This window comes from Mus caroli, chromosome 13 (genome assembly GCF_900094665.2).
Source record: "Mus caroli chromosome 13, CAROLI_EIJ_v1.1, whole genome shotgun sequence".
Classification (NCBI taxonomy): Eukaryota; Metazoa; Chordata; class Mammalia; order Rodentia; family Muridae; genus Mus; species Mus caroli.
Window position 1 is genome coordinate 26,880,158 of NC_034582.1, and position 18,238 is coordinate 26,898,395.

The following is an 18,238-nucleotide window of genomic DNA, read 5'->3' on the forward strand; positions in this document are numbered from 1 at the left end:
AAACTCAGAGCTATGTGCACACTAGGCAAATCTTCTATCACTGAGCCTCTCCTCTAGCCCTGCTTCCCTACCTATCTTTGTTTCTAACAGACTTCCATATGGCCATGGTCCAATGATATAAGACTCAAAAGCCTATTCACCTATCACACCCATCTTTTCTCAGTCTACATCACATTGACATATTTATACTGAGAGTGACCTCAGAGATCATTCAGTGGCTCCTATTTGTTTCACAAGGGAGGAACTCAAAGGCCCACAGAGTTGACCCCACACAGATGGAGCAGATGTCAAGTCTCCCATCCCCCAACATCGGACCGCATTTATGCCACTATGTGACAGACCTCCCAAGCACACATTTTACTCTCGTTGTCCTCTGACTTCTCTCCAGAAAAGATATGTGGAAAGGTCTACTTAGACTATATTTCTAGCTCCCTAGAGCCCATGAGCCCACTGCCTTTCAGCCAGCAGACCAGAGAGGGATTGCCACCATAAAAGACAAAATAGGAAAAAATGATGGTCTAAAGGCCAGCAAATGTCCAGGTCCGTCAGTCCAGGGCAAAGACAGGAAGACATGAGTGTAAGAGCTCTTAAGTATATAGAGGATTATTTCCTGGGGGGTGAGTCAGCAAAGCTGATGCATCATCTCTCCTGTCAGATGAGCAGCAACAAAAATGGGCCTAAATACCTGTACAAAAATAAATAAATAAATAAAACAAAAAACCAGCAACAACAAAGTGTCTAACAGCACAACACCGCAGATGGTGTAAATAACAAAGTTGGGTTGTATGGCTCATGATCCTAGGGCCTGGAGAGTCCAAAGAGGCACATTGGCAAAGATCCACTCAGCAGCATGTGTCAGACAAGTGTGTGTGTGTACACATTTTTTTTTCCGCTTCTGAGGTATATAACTCACTACCAAGACATCAGTTGGCATGAATGCTCTCTGAGCATGGTGACCCTCACCCTCTATTAACCACAACGTGATGGCACCTGTTAATGTCCTTCCAGCTTTCTGCAGTGTTCCAGTGGAGACTAAGCCACCAGCACATGAACCTTGGAAGACAAGTCAGAGGTAAGCCACAGCCAAAAGTTCACGACACAAGCCATGTTAAGGATTCCCATTCAACCCCTGGCATAAATGGTCCAAAGATCTATCGAAAACTATGGAGAAGGTTCAATAAAACTTGGTGGCAATAAGACACAAGATGAAAGTTTAGGTCTCAGGCCTTCAGCACAAGTACTCAAACACCAGAATTTAACCAGTCACAACCCAGGAGGGCCTTTACCTATTCTCCTAGCACAATGGCCATACAGGAAAGGATTACTCAAAGGTACTTCTTGACTCTACATAAGGTCACCCAAGGAGAAGATCTCAGAACACCACTAGCCAGCCTCAAACACCCTTCAGGTTAATGACTGACCTCTGTGTCTAGTATGGTTGGTTTAAATAACGTAGGTTTCTCCTCCCCAGTTTAATTCAGACATTCAAGAGAAGGTCTGAGAACTTCTGCTTGTCGTTTCCCAAGTGGTAACAGAAATACCTAAGGTGATCCACTTACCATTGTTTAGTTAAGCTTTCTACTGCTGTGATAAAGCAACAGGGCAAAAATCAACTTGTGGAGGAAAATGTTTATTTCGCTTACACTTTTGTATCACAGTCGATCATCAAAGGAAGTTAGGGCAGGAACGCAAGGCAGGCGCTGAAGCAGAAGCCATGAAGGAACACTGCCTTACAGACTTGCTTATCCCAGCTTCCTCTGCCTGCTTTCTTATACGATCAGGGCTACCATTTCAGGAATGGTAGTATCCACAATGGGTATGTGAATCTTAAGAAAATGTCTTACAAACTTGCCTACAGGCCACTTGTATGAAGGCATTTCCTCAATTAAGAGTCTATTCCCCTCCCCCCAAATGTCTAGGTTCGTGTCTAATTGACACAAGCCAACCAGCATGCTGTTTTTCGGGGTGTTAGTCCGTGTACTTGCTGCTTAGACTTTTGCTTTAGGCCTGCAACAGGCCAGAATGTCATGGCGGGAGTAGGTGGTGAAGGAAGCCACTCACTTCATGGTGGGCAATGAGCGAGGAAGGATTGAGGAGATGGCAGGGTCCCTCCAATGACGTGACTTCCTACATCTCAGCTCTGCCCACTAAAGGTTCTATCCCATTACAAGAGCACCTCAGGTTGGAGCCGTCAGTCCCTGAGGAACAGCTGAGACCCAAACTAACAGCACTTATTTAGTTTCTGTAGACTGGGTATTCAGAGGTGAGAAACAATCAGTCAAACTCTAAAGTATTCATGTTTGACAATAGTTCCTCATCAAAGACGGTCTGGACACCACCCTTGGGAATCAACGCCCTGACATTTGCAAGCCATAGTTTATTGCTTCTTCTCCAGGCTGCCATCTGTTGAAAGATAAATTACAGGGGAATCAAAACAACAGTCTCCCTCAGCAGATCATTCTTTTCTGAATAATACCACATCTTTTAACACCCCCTCTTTGAAAATGAATTTCTGCTGGTGGGGTCTTAACTGTGAGATACAAAGACAGCACGCATAGCCCTAAAACTATGTAAAGCAAGGTCCTGACTGCATAGGCCCCAGTCATATTTATTTTCCCTGGGCCAATAGCATAGTCTTGGGTAGAAGCCAATTCTAAACCAGAGGCATGCAGTAGCCTAAGGTATGAAGTATGGAATCATAGACCATGGGAAGTGGAAAGACAATGAGAGCCTATCTAGACAGACCTCTTTGGTGGACAAAGCACTCCCTTGACCAGAGAAGCTGAAGGTAAGCTGGGAGGTTTAAGGAAAGGTGGCCCTCGACGCTATTATCTCCTGACTCCCAACCTCAGAGGACTTTTGCTTCTGAGGTCACATGATCAAGAGGCCTGAAGCTGATGCTGAGCAAATGGAAAGGAGAGGGCAAGGTACAGAGATGGCTGTCCTCCTAAGTATGCATGATTTTTGTGACCCCATTTGCTTTGCCTTTATTCTTGAATAGCACGTAGTAGCCTGGTTTAAATTTTCACCAGGTGGTGCTGGAGGTTAAGCGTGAAGGAACAACCTCTTGTGTGTTTTCTGGGAAATCTAAAAAGAATATGAAGCCAGCAGAACTACACCTCCCTAATCACTTTTGATATTTTAAAAAAGAAACAAACAAATGCAACTGGAAAAAATACAGCTGGAGAGAACCCTGCAAAATTCACCTTCTTCCTGAAAGAAAAATGAGGGGAGGAGGGAGGAGCTACAAAGCAAAGAGAAAGGCTGTCAGAGTGTGAGCGGCTGGGCTGGTTCTCCCTTTCTGATGGGCCCCACATTCTTGGTCCTCGGAAGTCCATTGCTCAGGAGGCCCTGGGGAAGGAGCTAAGAATTGCTTGTTGTGACTCCATCAGTTACCTTCTGGCCAGCTCAAAGCTTTGTCCACAGCACTGGGCCTGTTGCTCTGGGCTATGCAGGCCTGTTTCCAGACAATAAAGTGTTGTCTTCTGGGATGCCCTGCCAGGACCACCTGCAGACAATGTTTATAAACCCTGGCAGGGACTGATTGATCTCACAATGGAACTGTGTAACATAAACACCCCATTATTCTATAAAAGAATATGCCCAACACCACCTAGATCTTCTAAGAATAGAGCTCCGGGAGTAACAATGTGCACGGCCACTTAAGAAGAAATAGAGTCTTTCCCTTGAAGCAATATTAGCATTAGCATTTACTTTATGCGGGGACAGAGTGGTATTTTAACCTCTCTGGAAACCAGGATTCAAAACTGGAGCAGAACTCAGAACTCTGAATTTCCTAGCTTGAGGGTTCTTGGAGTGTCCTGACTCTGTGTGTCTGTGTTTCTGGGTGTGTGCATGCTGTGTCCACGTGTCTGCGTACGTGTGACCTTCAGAGGTTTGCTTATTTGAGCGTTCATTTTTAAAAGGGCACACCCAGAGGAACTTTATGAGGTGACATACTGGAATGTAGTCACTAAGAAAAAATTTTTTTTTAAAAAGAGAAAGTGGATGAAGCCAAATTTGAGGGGAAAAAGGCAGGGAAGGCAGGAAGAGGAGATCAGTCTGTGATTGGCAGAGATAAACACACAGTAAATAACAACAACAACAACAAACCCACAACACCCAATGAACAATGGCTTCTCACTCCAGAACACAGCCTGGCAGAGTTCATTTCTCAGGACTCAGTTGCTTTTAACTTAACCAATTTGGTGTTCATTAGGCATTACATATTAAAATAAATAAATAAAGTCATCTGTTATAGATGCTATTTATATTTGGAAACAAGAGATCATTTCTAAGCCCAATGGATATTTTCTAAAACAAACGAATTTGGGGTTAATTTAAAGCCAATTTCTTCCTTGAAGGGGCAGGAAAGCTGGCAACCAGGCCTGTGTGCTGGCTGCTTCCAGGAATGTCCTTTTAGCAGAGGTGGGGTAAGTGAAATTATCCTGTCCCTGGATGCAAAAGAGACTTCACATGGCATCAAGATTTATGTCCACCAGAGCTGCCTGTGGGAACTTGTAGGAACTCAGCTACAAATGTTTCTGTTGCCACCATAACATAACTACCTGGGGTGATTACACACTCGAGAGGAAAAATAAACAGTGAACAAAACCGCACCTCCCAGGGCACCAAGGGTACTGCATAGTTACGGAGGATGTCGAGGGGAGACCCACACTTTCGGACTCTAGTCACAGGCCCAGCACTGGAAAATTCCTTTTTGTCTTGCCTCAAAGGTATAATAATGGGGGGGAGGGGTCAGTTTTCAAATGAACCATCGAGAAGAACTTAACAACAAATGTAGACTGTGAAGTAAATGCCACACTGAGATTAGATTACTTAAGATGTACTTTGGCTTTGACTCAGCTGGTCTATCAGTAATTTGTGTGGACCATGACCAAACACCAGACGAAAACAAGTTACCCAGGAAAAGGCTTATTTCTCCTCACAGTTTCAGAGCCCATCGCTGAAGGGAAGCGACTGTGGTAGCACAGTTTATGGTGGAGAGGGGTAGCAGAGGTTGTTCACATCTCAGCGGACAGGAAGCAGAGAACACAGCAGGAACAGGGATGCTGTCATCCTCACAGGCCCATCCCGAGTAACCTAGCCAGGCACTAGCCAGGCCTCAACTGCTAAAGGTGTCAGAGATCTGGAAAACAGAACCACATCTAGGGAACAAGGGTTGAAAACATGAGCAGGGTATGGAGGAGGTGGGCAGGAATTGCATCTCAAATGCAAAACCATAACACATTCATTGAATGTGCTTCCAGGGAGTCTCAGAAACCTGTGGAGTTTCTGCCATGTTGTGGGATAATCACAGCAAGGTGTCTATGGGCATTGTCTACACTCATGTCTTTTTTAAAGACAGAATATGCTTAAATTATGAAGTAGCCAAGAACACGCGAGAACATTCTCTGAGGCAAAAATGAGAAGCAAGTGGCAGGTTGTCACCTCTGAGATACATGCAAGCCATACTTGCCAGGAGAATGGAGGAGACTGAGACAAGAATGGGGAAGGAGACACTGTGGCTTTCAGGTTCCCAGCCTGGGCAATGCAGCCCACCCTTCCCTCGAGCAAGGGAAGGGAGCCTTATGTAAATGGATACCCCAGTTATGAGGAGACCCTGGTGGGGAAATGTGGGCCTTCTCTCTTGCACCACAGAGCTTTGTGCCATGTCTGAAACATGAAATGATCTAGTTGACTATGAATAAGTGGATGGGAATGCAAGTGAGCAAGGCACGATGGGTACCCTGAGGAATAAGGAAGTTCTGCTCAGCATAGTGGATATAACCAAGATGAAGAACAAGGTAGCACAAGGCTCATAGGACACAAGGAATGGAGGTGTCTTCCTTGACCTACATACCAAGTCTTTCTCAGGAAGCCTGCCCACAATTCATGCCTGTACAGGGTACAGCCCCAGGCATCATGGCTCTGTTTAATGAAACAACAGCATCTTCTAAGACAGGCTCACTGTACTAAAGAAGGGAAGGCCACTGAATGCCTGTCTGTGTAGTAGAATGGGGCATATCCAAATTCTGGGTAGTGGAATGAGGCATATCCAAATGTATTCTCAAGAACCTGAACTGAAAGATGGTCAGTGTAGCCAACAATGAGATTGACGCAAAAAATGATAGGGAAATACCATATTCAGGTCAGTCCATGAGCAATCCAGAGTATAGAGGAAGTGTACATTGTGACCAAATTAAGTGTTCTCTTCCACTTGTCACACTGCTATGATAGAATGCAATAGTTTATAAAGGAAAAACATTGCTGGGCATGGTGGCACACGCCTTTAATCACAGCACTCAGGAGGCAGAGGCAGGCGAATTTCTGAGTTCGAGGTCAGCCTGGTCTACAAAGTGAGTTCTAAGACAGCCAGGGCTATACAGAGAAACCCTGTCTCGAAAAACAACAAAAAACAAAAAACAAAACAAAACAACAACAACAACCAAAAAAAAAAAAAAAAGGAAAAACATTATGCTGGTGAAGGCACAGGAGGTTGAAAAGTCCAAAAGGATGGAGCTTGCATCCGACAAGCTTCTGTCAAGGATGTTGGCTGCTTCATGACTGGATGAATAAGGACAAATACATATGTATTGAGAAAAAGCCTAATTTTCATAACTTATTATTCTGAGGCTCCTTCCCCCAACTCAAATGCCTTTCCAGTTTCTGTTGCACTGGGAAATTAGGATTCAAATATACAAACTTTGAAGGAACACACTCAAACCATCACACTGAGTAAATTATAATCAAAGATGCAGTGGTAAGTTGTAGTAGGAAAGATATAGAATCCCTCTATGAACCATGGAACTAGTTAAACCACGGCAGCAGTGGTGATCTGCAGGGATGGTGCTGAAGCCCTGCTGAAGAGTCCCTTAGAGCCATTCCAGTACTAGGTGGCCTTCCAGATTCAGTTAAAATGAAGTGAATGCTGGAAAGTGTGGGGCTGCGGGCAGGTTTGGAAAATGGACAAACTCAACACAATTTATGAGAAGAGAGCCTCTGTCACAGAAGGTCTGTCTGATGCTGGTGACACAGCTGTGTTTCTTATTTGCTTTTCTGCGGCTTGCCAGGCCCACATTTTGCTGACTTGTATAATTATCACTGGACTACATTTCCCATGCTCCTCTGCTTCCCACGGTCTTGTAGTTTGACCAATGGGAAGCTTTGCTGGGAGATGGTTGGTGGGAGAGCCTCCTAACATCCCTCTCTAAACTAAGCTGCATCTGCATCTCCTTAGCATCAAAGCGGAAGTGATTACTAGTTTCAGTTCTTTGGAAACTAAAACTGAGTGGTTAGAACCAAACGCTGGCTGAGCCCTGCAGTTGGAGGACAGTTACTCACATATTTTAGTAGAAATATCCATTGCACCGCCACACACAGGGAGGACAATAAATACAGCCATACCCAAGAGAGGCCAGGAGCCCCTTAGCTTCAGCAACTTGAAATCCGAGGGTCAAGAGGCTGCAGATCTAGGCATGGAGATTTGTTCAATCTAGCAACTTTTCATAATAGAAACTTTAGATCCACAAATTCAAGGCGTTTGTCAGAGAAAAACTAGAGCAGTGTTGCTCTTCACCACTAGAGGAAATCTTAAATGAACCAAGCTACATAGTCTAGGAAACTTTGGTTATTTGTGGTGACATGAAATAAATAAATCCTGGTTGCATTAAAAAAAAAGAAAGAAAGAAACAGCAGATGATGTGTGTGATGTCTGCAATCTTTTTGTTGTTTCTTTTCCATTTTGTTTAAAAATCTGAATCTATTGCAAGCAGCTACTTCTCTCCTCAGCTCCTCTCTTCAGTGCTGTGATTCCCATGGGCTCAGGGATAGGCCCAGCTAAACCACGACAACCACCCTGGTACTGAGACAAATCAGGGGATCCATCCTCACTGGACCACAGTCAGGTGGAAAACATTGTTCCAGAGTAGCTAAAGCATCCTCAGTGAAGTACACTTCCTGACGGTTAATTTCTGTAAGAGGAGGGCAAAGATGGTGGTGAATAGTTCCATTTGATTCCCAGCTATTGGGCTCTACCTTGATTTTGAGCAGATGGACTGTCAATCAAACAACCAGTCAGAAGAGCTTTTAGCCAACACCAGCTATTTTGAGTACTCTACAATGCCTTCAGGCAACCATACGATGATCACACATGCTTGTTCTGACTCCGGAAGGTACAGCCTCAACTAGAACTGTTTCACCTTGTACCAGACCCTTTGCTCTTAAGGGTCTCTGCAAACCATCACCCTCTAGGGTGGAGGTGGTCTCCTCTAGTGCCCTAACAGAGAGGTTGCAGTGATTGTTGCAAAAGCAACAATACTTCAGCTGATGCAATCAAGTTTGTAGCAACTGGTAGAGATCTCCTTTCTTAAGCTGTAGGAGCAGGGTGCTCTGGTATTTTAACATTCAACCCAAGGAAAGGCTTCTCTTGAAGCCTTTTGAGCTGACAGCATGAAGAGAGAAGCTGCGGAGGCAGCACAGTGGCACTGACTGCTGATTAATCATCGGCCAGAACTCAGAAGTGGCAAAAGTGATGGCGGAAGAAGAGGAAGATGATGATCGATTCAATAGAATGGCCAGAGAATGGAAGAGGAAGGGCAGTGGAAGCAGAGAAAGAACAGAAAGAAGAGGGTGTAGGATAGAAGACTCTAAGAGCTAGAGAAGAGAGATTGTAGGCTCTAAATGTCTATCCTTCAGGGTCAAGAATCTCTTAACATTCAGTTCCTGAAGGATCTAATGCTAGTTGTTCTCAAAGGTTGGTGAATCTTGATAGCCCTGCCTAGAAGCTACAAGTTGGTGAGCTGCTGCCAAGGACTAAGGAGTCCCAACTCCCTAGGCCTACACCAAAGCTGTAACACATGCAGGGCTGAGGGTCCCTCTACTAGAGACCGGCATGAGAGCTGTGGCACCAGAGGGTGTCACCTCCTGTCGCTCCTACCTGGCTGCGGCTGTCTCTATGATGAAACTCAGGGGACACCATTGCTGAAAAGACAGCCACTTGCTAAACTACTTCTTGAGTGATGGGGAGCAAAAAGACTCCGGCCAGCTGATTGGTGGTATCAGTGTCTGGAATAAAATCCCAGTGGGGACCAAATTCACTCCACTGAAACATGAGAAGTCTGCTAGGAAGTTCCTAAGAAGTGTTTTTTGCTTTTCTTTCTGATTCAGAGAACTAGAAAGAATTGGTTAGGATTTATTTGAATATGAGATATTCCATCTGAAGCACATATTAGCATTCAATCTCCGTTTGTGATGTGATATCCAAAGGTAAAACTGGACAGAATCATTAAGTGATGATTGGAGCTTTGCCCTCATGAAGGCTCAGTTCATCTTCAGATGGGTCTGGGCTAATTCTGGATTGTTATAAGAACAATTGACTGGGTCCCATACTAGTTCTCTGTCTCTCACCCCATGATATCTAGTGCCAACTTGGAACCCTGACATCAAGAAAAGAAGCCATCGCTGGATGTGAAACCCTTGATCTGGGGTCAGAACTATGACCCAAACATCCCTTCTTCTGAAACTACCCAGTCTGTGGCATTGAAAAGAAAAGACAGACTAAAGGAGTCTAGACTCTTTACTTCCACTAAATATCAGCTCTGTGACTCTGGCTAGCTCTGCACGAAGCTGGCCTATGATAGTTGAGCCAAACATGAAACTGTCCTACACAAGAATAAGACTGCCACAGGAATGTAGACAAGATCAGCATCCCAAATAATATTACAGAACAAAGAATTCACTCTTGGGCATGAACACAGCTTCCCGTTTGTGTGATGCAGAATGATACATCTTCCTGACTGTTTAAGAGTCATTCAGTCTGGGTTTTGTTTTACTAGCAGCCTCAAACATCCTAACAAACAGAGAATGTGCATATAAATGACATGAAATGGAGTAGAAAGCACAGTGTACATGGAGTTCCCTGTGTGTTTGTAAACACCAGGCAGAAGCTTAGATAGCAGACCCCCACATAGCCAGTGGCTCCTTGGGAGACAGTCTTGATTTCCCTTCCGACTCAATGCCTGCTGCTGTTATTCTTACAGTCTGGCTTGTTACTTCACAAAGCTAGAACAACTGTGGCCACAAGCCAAGTCTCTGAGAAGGTCCTGGGCTCTCTCATATGCTGAAGGAGTGGGACCAGGTAAGGAATTGATTGAGATGTGGAAATCTTTAAGGAAACCCCTTTATTTTCTAAAGAACTCTGAGCAACAAGCTCTCTCTCAACAACCATGCCAGGTCTCAAGATTCGGATCATGCCGATTCCTCTCCTCAGATGGACTCTTAAAGCTCACTGCCCATTCAGTGGATGGAAGATGCCTGGCTGGAAAGAACTGTAACAAAATAACACACATTGCATGACTTATCAACAAAAGAAATGTATTACTCGCCATTCTGAAAGCTGGAAGCCCAAAATTTAGGTGCAGGTAGATCAAGGGTCTGGTAATGACTCAGTTCCTGGACAGTTATGACAGTTTCTACCTATGCCATCCAATGCAAACCCCAGCGCAGATGGGGAGACTATCTGGAGTCCTTTTAGTAAGGGCATTAATCTTCTTTGTGAATATTCAACCCCCTTGTCACAATTACTTCTCTAGGTCCCATCTTCTAATATCACAGCCAAGACAAAAGATTTTGTAGAGACAAGAACATTCTAGTTATAGTCAACTGACTGAAACATTACTGGCAACATTTCTTGTTTATTTCATTTAGTCACCAAAATTGCTAGCAGGACTGTTACATTATACCAGCAGCTCAGGTGGAAGCTCTGAGCAGGTGGTACTTGGGAGAGACCTGTTCCAGCCTGAATGGAGGTTGCTAGTAAGTAGCAAGATATAAATAATCTCAACTACAGATGGAGTGGCCTGGGAGAAGAGGAAGAGGAGGCTTCCCCAATGGGAGAGCTTCTACTTGAGATGAGCCCAGAGGAAGTTCCATTCTGCCTTATCACTATATAGATTCAGTTGCCCCCTCTTGGCCCAGATGCAATATGCTGTTCCTATCTCCAGCATGCTGCACCTCACTAAACCCTGTCCGGGTTGCTCAGCCTCTGGAGAGTCTGCAGCCTCTGCACCAGAACACTCCATCTCATTTCCTTCACTTAAGGGGCCCATCTTGCTCCTTGCTCAACTTCAATCTTCCAAAAGACCCAGGGTGCTTATTGGCCATAGCTACCTCAGTGTCTCCCTAAAGACCAGAGTCTCATTCCCAAGTTAATTAAACTAGATGCTAGAGAAGCAAGTGCTAGCCAGTGGACTGGACATCTCCAACATCTGGGATAGTGACCAAAAGGCACACTCTGGGACTCCCTGCCCTGAACTTCTGTGACACATCTGATTTGTGCAACAGGGGAGTACAAAGGAGCTTGTCTTACTACAACTCTCACCGAGAAATATTTCCATCACAAGCCTGGATAACTGAAATAGCAGCAAAGAATGAGTCTTGTGACACGTGACAAAACTTCTCCCCATGTGTATTGCATTGTAGCACTCTCTGTTCTCTCTAGGGGAATCTAAAATCTCTGGTCTAACCCTTCTATTCTAATATGTCTAATCCTAATCTGTCCTGTTTTTAAATGCCAGAAGTTTTTAAATGCCAGAAGTGTCCGTTAAATTCACGTTATGATCAGCAGGAACCAAAAGACCTTGCCCTGAGTGTTTCTGGTGGGATGCTCCACAGAGAACACTGAGTTTCCCAAATAAACTTAGAGCCATCCCAGCTCTCAAGGAGCCACCTTGTGGTCTGGGGTCAGAGATAGTGAAACGGTCATATTAAAAATTAAAACATGTGCTTTCATTGGTTTTTCAACATAAATGCCATATTATAAAACTGATATGTCTTTTTCACCCTTAGAGAAGCTGTAATTAAATCAGTGATTATTTTACCATGGCACCATGGTAAAAGAGAAGATGAGGTGTGTTGCCCTGCTTCAGGGACAGTGGTTGCCACATAATGGGCCCTGCCTAGTTGCAGCCCTCTCTCTGATTATTCCACAAGGGACACCTCGGCTGACTGCTGGACAAATAATGTGAACCCATAGGGGAAGTTGAGAATGACTCCCTGTACAAGGACAATGCATGTTGTTGTTGTTGCCGCTGTTGTTGCTGTTGTTGTTTCGGTTTTGCTGTCGGTGCTGAGGATGGAACTCAGGGCCCCAGCATTCTAAGGAAGCACTTTGCCATTGGACCACACTCTGTACTAGACTCTGAAAGGACATCTTCAGTTCCCAAGCTGTTGCTGTTAAAGCCCCCTTTGCCAGCACTGCTCCACCAAGCCAGGGCAGACAAGATGTCTATGGACCAGCCAGTTAGTACTTAGGCAGGCTTCGCATGGCATCAAGACTTGACAGCAAATGAGAAGTTTTTCAGAGTAACACCAACATGTGAACACTATTCATGGCTGTGATCCCACAGAGTGCAGTGATAGGAACTCTGTTCATAATAGGTCCCTATGACATAAGCTATAATTAAGCTTCCGGGTTTGTTGTTGTTTTTTGTTGTTAGTGGTTTTACTTTTGTTTCACAATTTTAAGAATGAAAGATCCATGCCTTGCTTTGAGGCCACACAGCAACAGGAGCTGGATATTAGTTCAGAGCCTCCTGACCTCTGCTTCCAATCAACTGGCTTTCTCAGGATGGAAATATTCTGTCTCCACCAGCAGTAGCAACTGTCCACCTCAGGTCTGGAACAGAGACACTGAAGATGGTTTCCGAGGCCCTCTCTTGATGTATGCACTGCAGAAGGCTCCTGTGGAGAATAGAAAGTATTGTTTCTAAAGTGCTTCTGCCTGAGGCAACTGTAACATTCTGGGAAAGAGGGGGAATTTTTAAATGGAGGAGCTGGCAGGAAAGTCTCACTTCTGGTGGGCACATGGGATTAAGCAAATAAACCCACCTTAAAAAGCCATCAGCAGGCTCAGCCCACTGTGTAGATTTTTCTATTGCATGTCCAGGATAAACTACCACCTTGCTCCACAGTGCATTAGTCCAGCTTGAGCCATGATGAAAAATGTTATAATCCACTAAGCAGCATACTCAATGAAGTGTTTCATTAGCAGGTCTGAGTCCTGATTGATCTTCAGTGCCCACTGGCAACTGCAGGCAGGCATTTCTATGTGGCCAGAGTTTCATGGGTTCTGATTCCCTGGGGAACATCAGATTAGGCTTTGTCCTCACCAGGGACACACAACCTGCAAAGGATTGTGACACTGACACAACACAACTCACTCAGGCTGTCTTTACTTTTTATATAAGCAAAATTAATACATATTTATTTAAAATTCAGTCCAGAAAATGTCTATGACATTTATAAAATAAGCCTGTTCTCCTTCCCAAATCATCATTGACAACTTGTACTAGTGAATTCTTCTGTGACACAATTCTTGTCAAAATACAACTTAAGCAATGACAGGCTTATTTTGGCCCATCTTTCAAGGGTGCGGGGTCTCATGAAGAAGAGATCAGGATGGCAGGATCTTGAGGCAGTTGTTTACAGCCAGGAAGTAGAGAAGAGATGAACGTGGGTGTCAGCTCACTTTCTTCTTTTTAAAAGTCTAAGACCCCAGTCCACGGATTGTTGCCACCAACAGTTAAGGCGGCTCTTCCCAACTCAATTCATTCAATTTAGGCAATCCCTATAGGCACGCCCAGGGGCTTATCTCCTAGGTAACTCTAGCTTATATCAAGTCAACAGCATCAGCCATTCTAGGATCCTGCTCCATCCTGCTCCATCCTGTGTCCATACAAACATGTGTCATGTTAGTCAATTTTGACTGTTTCCGAACACTTTTATTATTTTACTTGGTGAGGCTCTCAACTGTGTGCAATATGAAGAATCCTGCATCCTTACTGAGAGCTATACAGTCGTCTGTGGGGCATGATTTCTGACATTTGACCAGTTGAGCAAGATGATTTTTTTTACTGTTTTTCCAGCAGAAACAGTAACTAGATAATTTATTTTATTTAATTAGAAAATATACTTACAAGGCTGGAGAGGTACCTTAGTAGTTAATCTTAGTGGTTAAGAGCACTAGCTGCTCTTCCAGAGGTCCTGAGTTTAATTCTCAACAACCACATGGAGGCTCACAACCACCTACAATGGGATTTGATGCTCTTCTGGCATATAGGCATACGTGCAGACAGAACTCTTATACATAAAAACCATACAAACTATTTACTTACTTATTTTTGAGAGGGGAAGGGTATATGCGTGCAACAGCCTGGGTGTGGAAGCCAAAGGACAACTTTATGGAGTGAGTCCTCTCCTTCCACTAGGGGAGTCCCCAGGATTGAACTCGGGTTATTGGGTTTGATGGCAAGGGCCTCTACTTGCTGAGCCATCTCCCACAGTTTACTATAAAGAATCTATAAAGAATCATAGTTCGTATCATTGTTCATAGTCTGGCCCTGCCCCCATCATGGATGCTGTCATTTCCCAACAAGGCAAATTCCTAAAAGCCAAGTGGAAGGGATCTGGTGCTGGAGGTTGCTCTGCAGGGCATTCTTTTGGTTTTAATGTTGCTTAAATGTATCTTGAAATGAGCCAGACTCTCAGTGTGCTGTCTGGATTTTATACAGGGAAGCTTGCCTTAGGATTCCTTCAGGGTCAGCAATGTTTTAACATGTCCAGTGAACACAACCAAAGGATGTTCCTTACCAACCAGAAGTGTAGGACAAACTCTGACTAAGAAAAAAGGTGGAAGCACACAGGTACAGGTGGTATAGGTGGGAGCAAAGCACGTGGCTTTAGGAACCCCAACTTGGTTGAGGTGTAATTTATATCCCAGAGTACTCATCCCTTTGAAATGTGTAGTTGGATGGCTAACAGGGGGTTATGGAGCTGCGACCCAACACCACAATCTGAGTTCATATTCCAACCCTGAACCCAGTAACCACGCATCTGCTTTCTGTCTCCGAAAAGTTACTTTTCCTGGAAATTACATAAAGTGGAGTCGTGCAATAGGCAGTCTTTGGGAAATGACTTCTTTCACTTAGCATAGTACACTAGTGCTTTCTTCATGTTGAATATGCACTTAGACTTAACTGGTTCCTCTTTATGGTGAAGTACAGCTATTCCGTATATCCATGGAGATTGGCTGTCAGATCCCAGAGGATGAGAGATGTACAGAAGTCCAAAACCCTTACATAAAACAGCATAGTGTCTGCATTTAACCCAACCTCCTCCTCCACCTTGGGTGGCTTATAATGCCTATGTACCCATACAGCGTGAATGCTGGGGAGATGGTTGTCACATTGTGCTAGTCAGAGAACAATGGCAAAGGGAGTTGGGCTTCAGGAAAGATGGTTTTGATTCACAATGGTTGAATCCATAAGCATGAATCCTGCAGACATGAGGGCCAGTTGTATTCTTCCTTTGTAGTGACTCAGCAGTTTGTTTACTCATGTCCCAAGTAGGTATTTGGGCTGTTTCTACTTTTGTGGTCTTATAAACACAGACTCTTTAGTTGTTATTGCTGCTGCTACTATTATTATTGAGACTCAGTTGAGCTATATTTTTTGTACTTAAGGGGTCCTCCTGCCTCAGACTTATAAATAACTGGAATGGTAGATACCTGCTCCAGCACTCAGGTTAGCCCTTTTGCCTAATGCTGCTGTGAATGTTTGTATTAAAGCCCCTGAGTGAGCATATGTTGCACACATTCTCATTTTTTCTTGTGTAGATTTCACCAAAAAGTAAAATTGTTAGGTCATCTGCTAATTCCATAAGCAATATTTTAAGGAACTCACAAGCTATTTTAAACTGCTTTCCACATAAAGAATGGAGCTTTGCAGTTTGCTTTAAAATGTTTTAAAGGTATTTGAGTATTTGGCTTACATGTATGCATATGTGCATCATGTGTATGCAGTGCTTGTGGAAGCTAGAAGAGGGCATCAGATGCTCGGAAGCTGGAGTTTATAGTCCACAGTGAGCTGACATGTCAGTGGTGGGGACCAAATCTGGGTCCTCTGCCAAAGTGGTTTTAACCACCAAGTCATCACTCTAGCCCCAAATTTTCCCTTTAAAAAAATTTCAATAAGATGATTGATGAACATTGCCAAGCAATTATCTGTGGAGTAAAATGTCAAGTACTTTGAGCAAATGCCAAGGAGTAGTATAGCTAGGTTATGGGGTAGTTTTATTTTTAGCCTTTTGAGGGTTCGCCACACTGATGACCAGAATGGCTGGACCACTCTGACACCAACAGTGAGAGAGGAACCCCTTTCCCAACTTCTTCTCTAGCATGTGTTGTCAGGTACTTTGCCATTCTAGATAGAGCAAGAAGAAATCTCAAAATTGTTTTGACCATTCTTCCCTAATTGATAGGAATGAAGACTAATTTTGGAGACATTTCTGGGGTGTTTTTATTTCTCCTTTTGAGAACTCTTCAATTGGTCCATCTACAACATAACTCTTGCACATAAAGTTCAGAAACCATAATGGAATTGGGAGAGGAAAGATTATTAGAGCCAGAGGAACTGGTTATTTGCTGTGAGATGCATGTCTTAAAAATGTCAGGGAAGTTACACCCATGAAATCTCAATAACATGGCTATGTAAACAAGCCCTGACTTAGGATGGCACCAACACAGAGAGGGGAATTCTACTGCAGTTGTCAACTCTAAACAAAGAACTATCAGCAACTAAGAAATACTGAGAGTGGGAAAAATAGTATTCCCCAGAGTAAGGGTCCCTCAGTTATCCAATACTAAGTGGTCAACCATAAAATCATATACAGACCAAGCTGACTGTATCTAGATATTTTAAAAGAGAGAGAAAGAGAGAGGGGGAGAGAGAGAAGAGAAGAGAAGAGAAGAGAAGAGAAGAGAAGAGAAGAGAAGAGAAGAGAAGAGAAGAGAAGAGAAGAGAAGAGGCCAGAAGCCATAAATTAGCAAGAGTGGTAGAGGGTACATGGAAGTGGGTGAAGGGAGGAATGGGAAAAAGAAAATGAAATAATTAAATTTCAAAAAATTTAGAAGATAACAGCTGATATATGCCAAGGTACTCACATTTAACATGTACCATTTATTAAGTCTGAAAGGAGCTTATAACTATAAAATCATCCCCACAGTAAAGGCTATTTCCATATCAATCAACTCTAGAACTTTCACTTTGCTCTACTGTTTTCTTTTCAAACATACTTCATATGAAGTCTACCCTCTGGCAGATGTTAAGTGCTCAACACAATACTGCTAACTTTCAACACTATGCCATCGATATCTCTTACTATAAGGACCTACATCACTCCAAACATGCTCCTGGAATCTTCATGTTTCTGATGGGGTTTTTTATCATGCCATGCTCAGCCTTCCAGGTACCCTTGTCTCCAGGAGTAAAGAGTGTGGTTGCTAATGGAAAGGTTGAAGACTTACTTGGGAAGTGGAATGGTCAATTGAGTTGAGAACAAGATCTAAACTAAGGGAAAACTGAATTCCTAATTTGCAGTGAAGATTCTGATTAGTCAAGGAAATAAGTTAGGGCCTGTACATAGTGGATTCACCTACACACTTTATACTGGAAATCTAGAACGTCAGTCAACTTGATGGCACTGTGACAAACTACCAGAAGCAAACAACTTATTAAAAAGAAAATTTTGGCTTATTGTTTTTAAAGTTTCAATCAATGATTGTTTGAAATGTTATTTTGTGCTTAACCATGCAGCCCATCATACAGGGAAACCTGCTAGAGAAATCCTGTTCAGATTGTGAATTCTGGTTTGGTTACATTCACATTGAAAAGCCAACATGGAGAAATGAAGTAGGTTTGTTAACTTAGTGCATAGACTGATCTAGCAAAACGTGCAGCTCTTTGACCACTGATAATCAGTGAAGTGATGAAAATCCTGGATGCCACAAGTCAAGAGAAGAATCTTAAAACAATTCCTTGTGAAATGTGAAGTCCTAAGGGCCTGAATAAGGTCAAGTATGGGTCAAGAAAAGAGGAGACAAGTATTAGAGAGAGAGTGTGTATTAAACAGAAAAGTGAGACGTGAGACCTCTCTTCCAGCAAACATCACCACATCTGATGAATCTGCATCAGTGTCTCTGGGAATAGTTCTTGGAAGAGAATCTGACTCAAGTACAGAAGAAAACAGCCCTAAGCTAACCAGCCTTACCCTTTGACTAGTATGCAAAAAGGAGAGGAGGGGGAGGAGAAGGAGAAGGAGAAGGAGAAGGAGAAGGAGAAGGAGAAGGAGAAGGAGAAGGAGAAGGAGAAGGAGAAGGAGAAGGAGAAGGAGAAGGAGAAGG

The 18,238-nt window shown here is 43.5% G+C and overlaps 1 long non-coding RNA gene across 2 annotated transcripts in view; it reads right to left on the reverse strand.

Annotated features, from left to right (window-relative positions):
- LOC110307542 overlaps window positions 1-18,238 on the reverse strand; it is a 45,782-nt gene that overhangs the window by 10,688 nt on the left and 16,856 nt on the right. Inside the window, exons 5-7 of one of the 2 annotated variants that reach the window (XR_002379412.1) lie at window positions 4,950-5,149; window positions 3,397-3,508; window positions 991-1,053 (exon numbers count right to left, since the gene is read on the reverse strand). This is a non-coding gene — a long non-coding RNA (uncharacterized LOC110307542). Of the gene's footprint in view, window positions 1-990; window positions 5,150-18,238 lie in introns of both variants that reach the window. The other variant, XR_002379413.1, reaches the window with a different exon arrangement.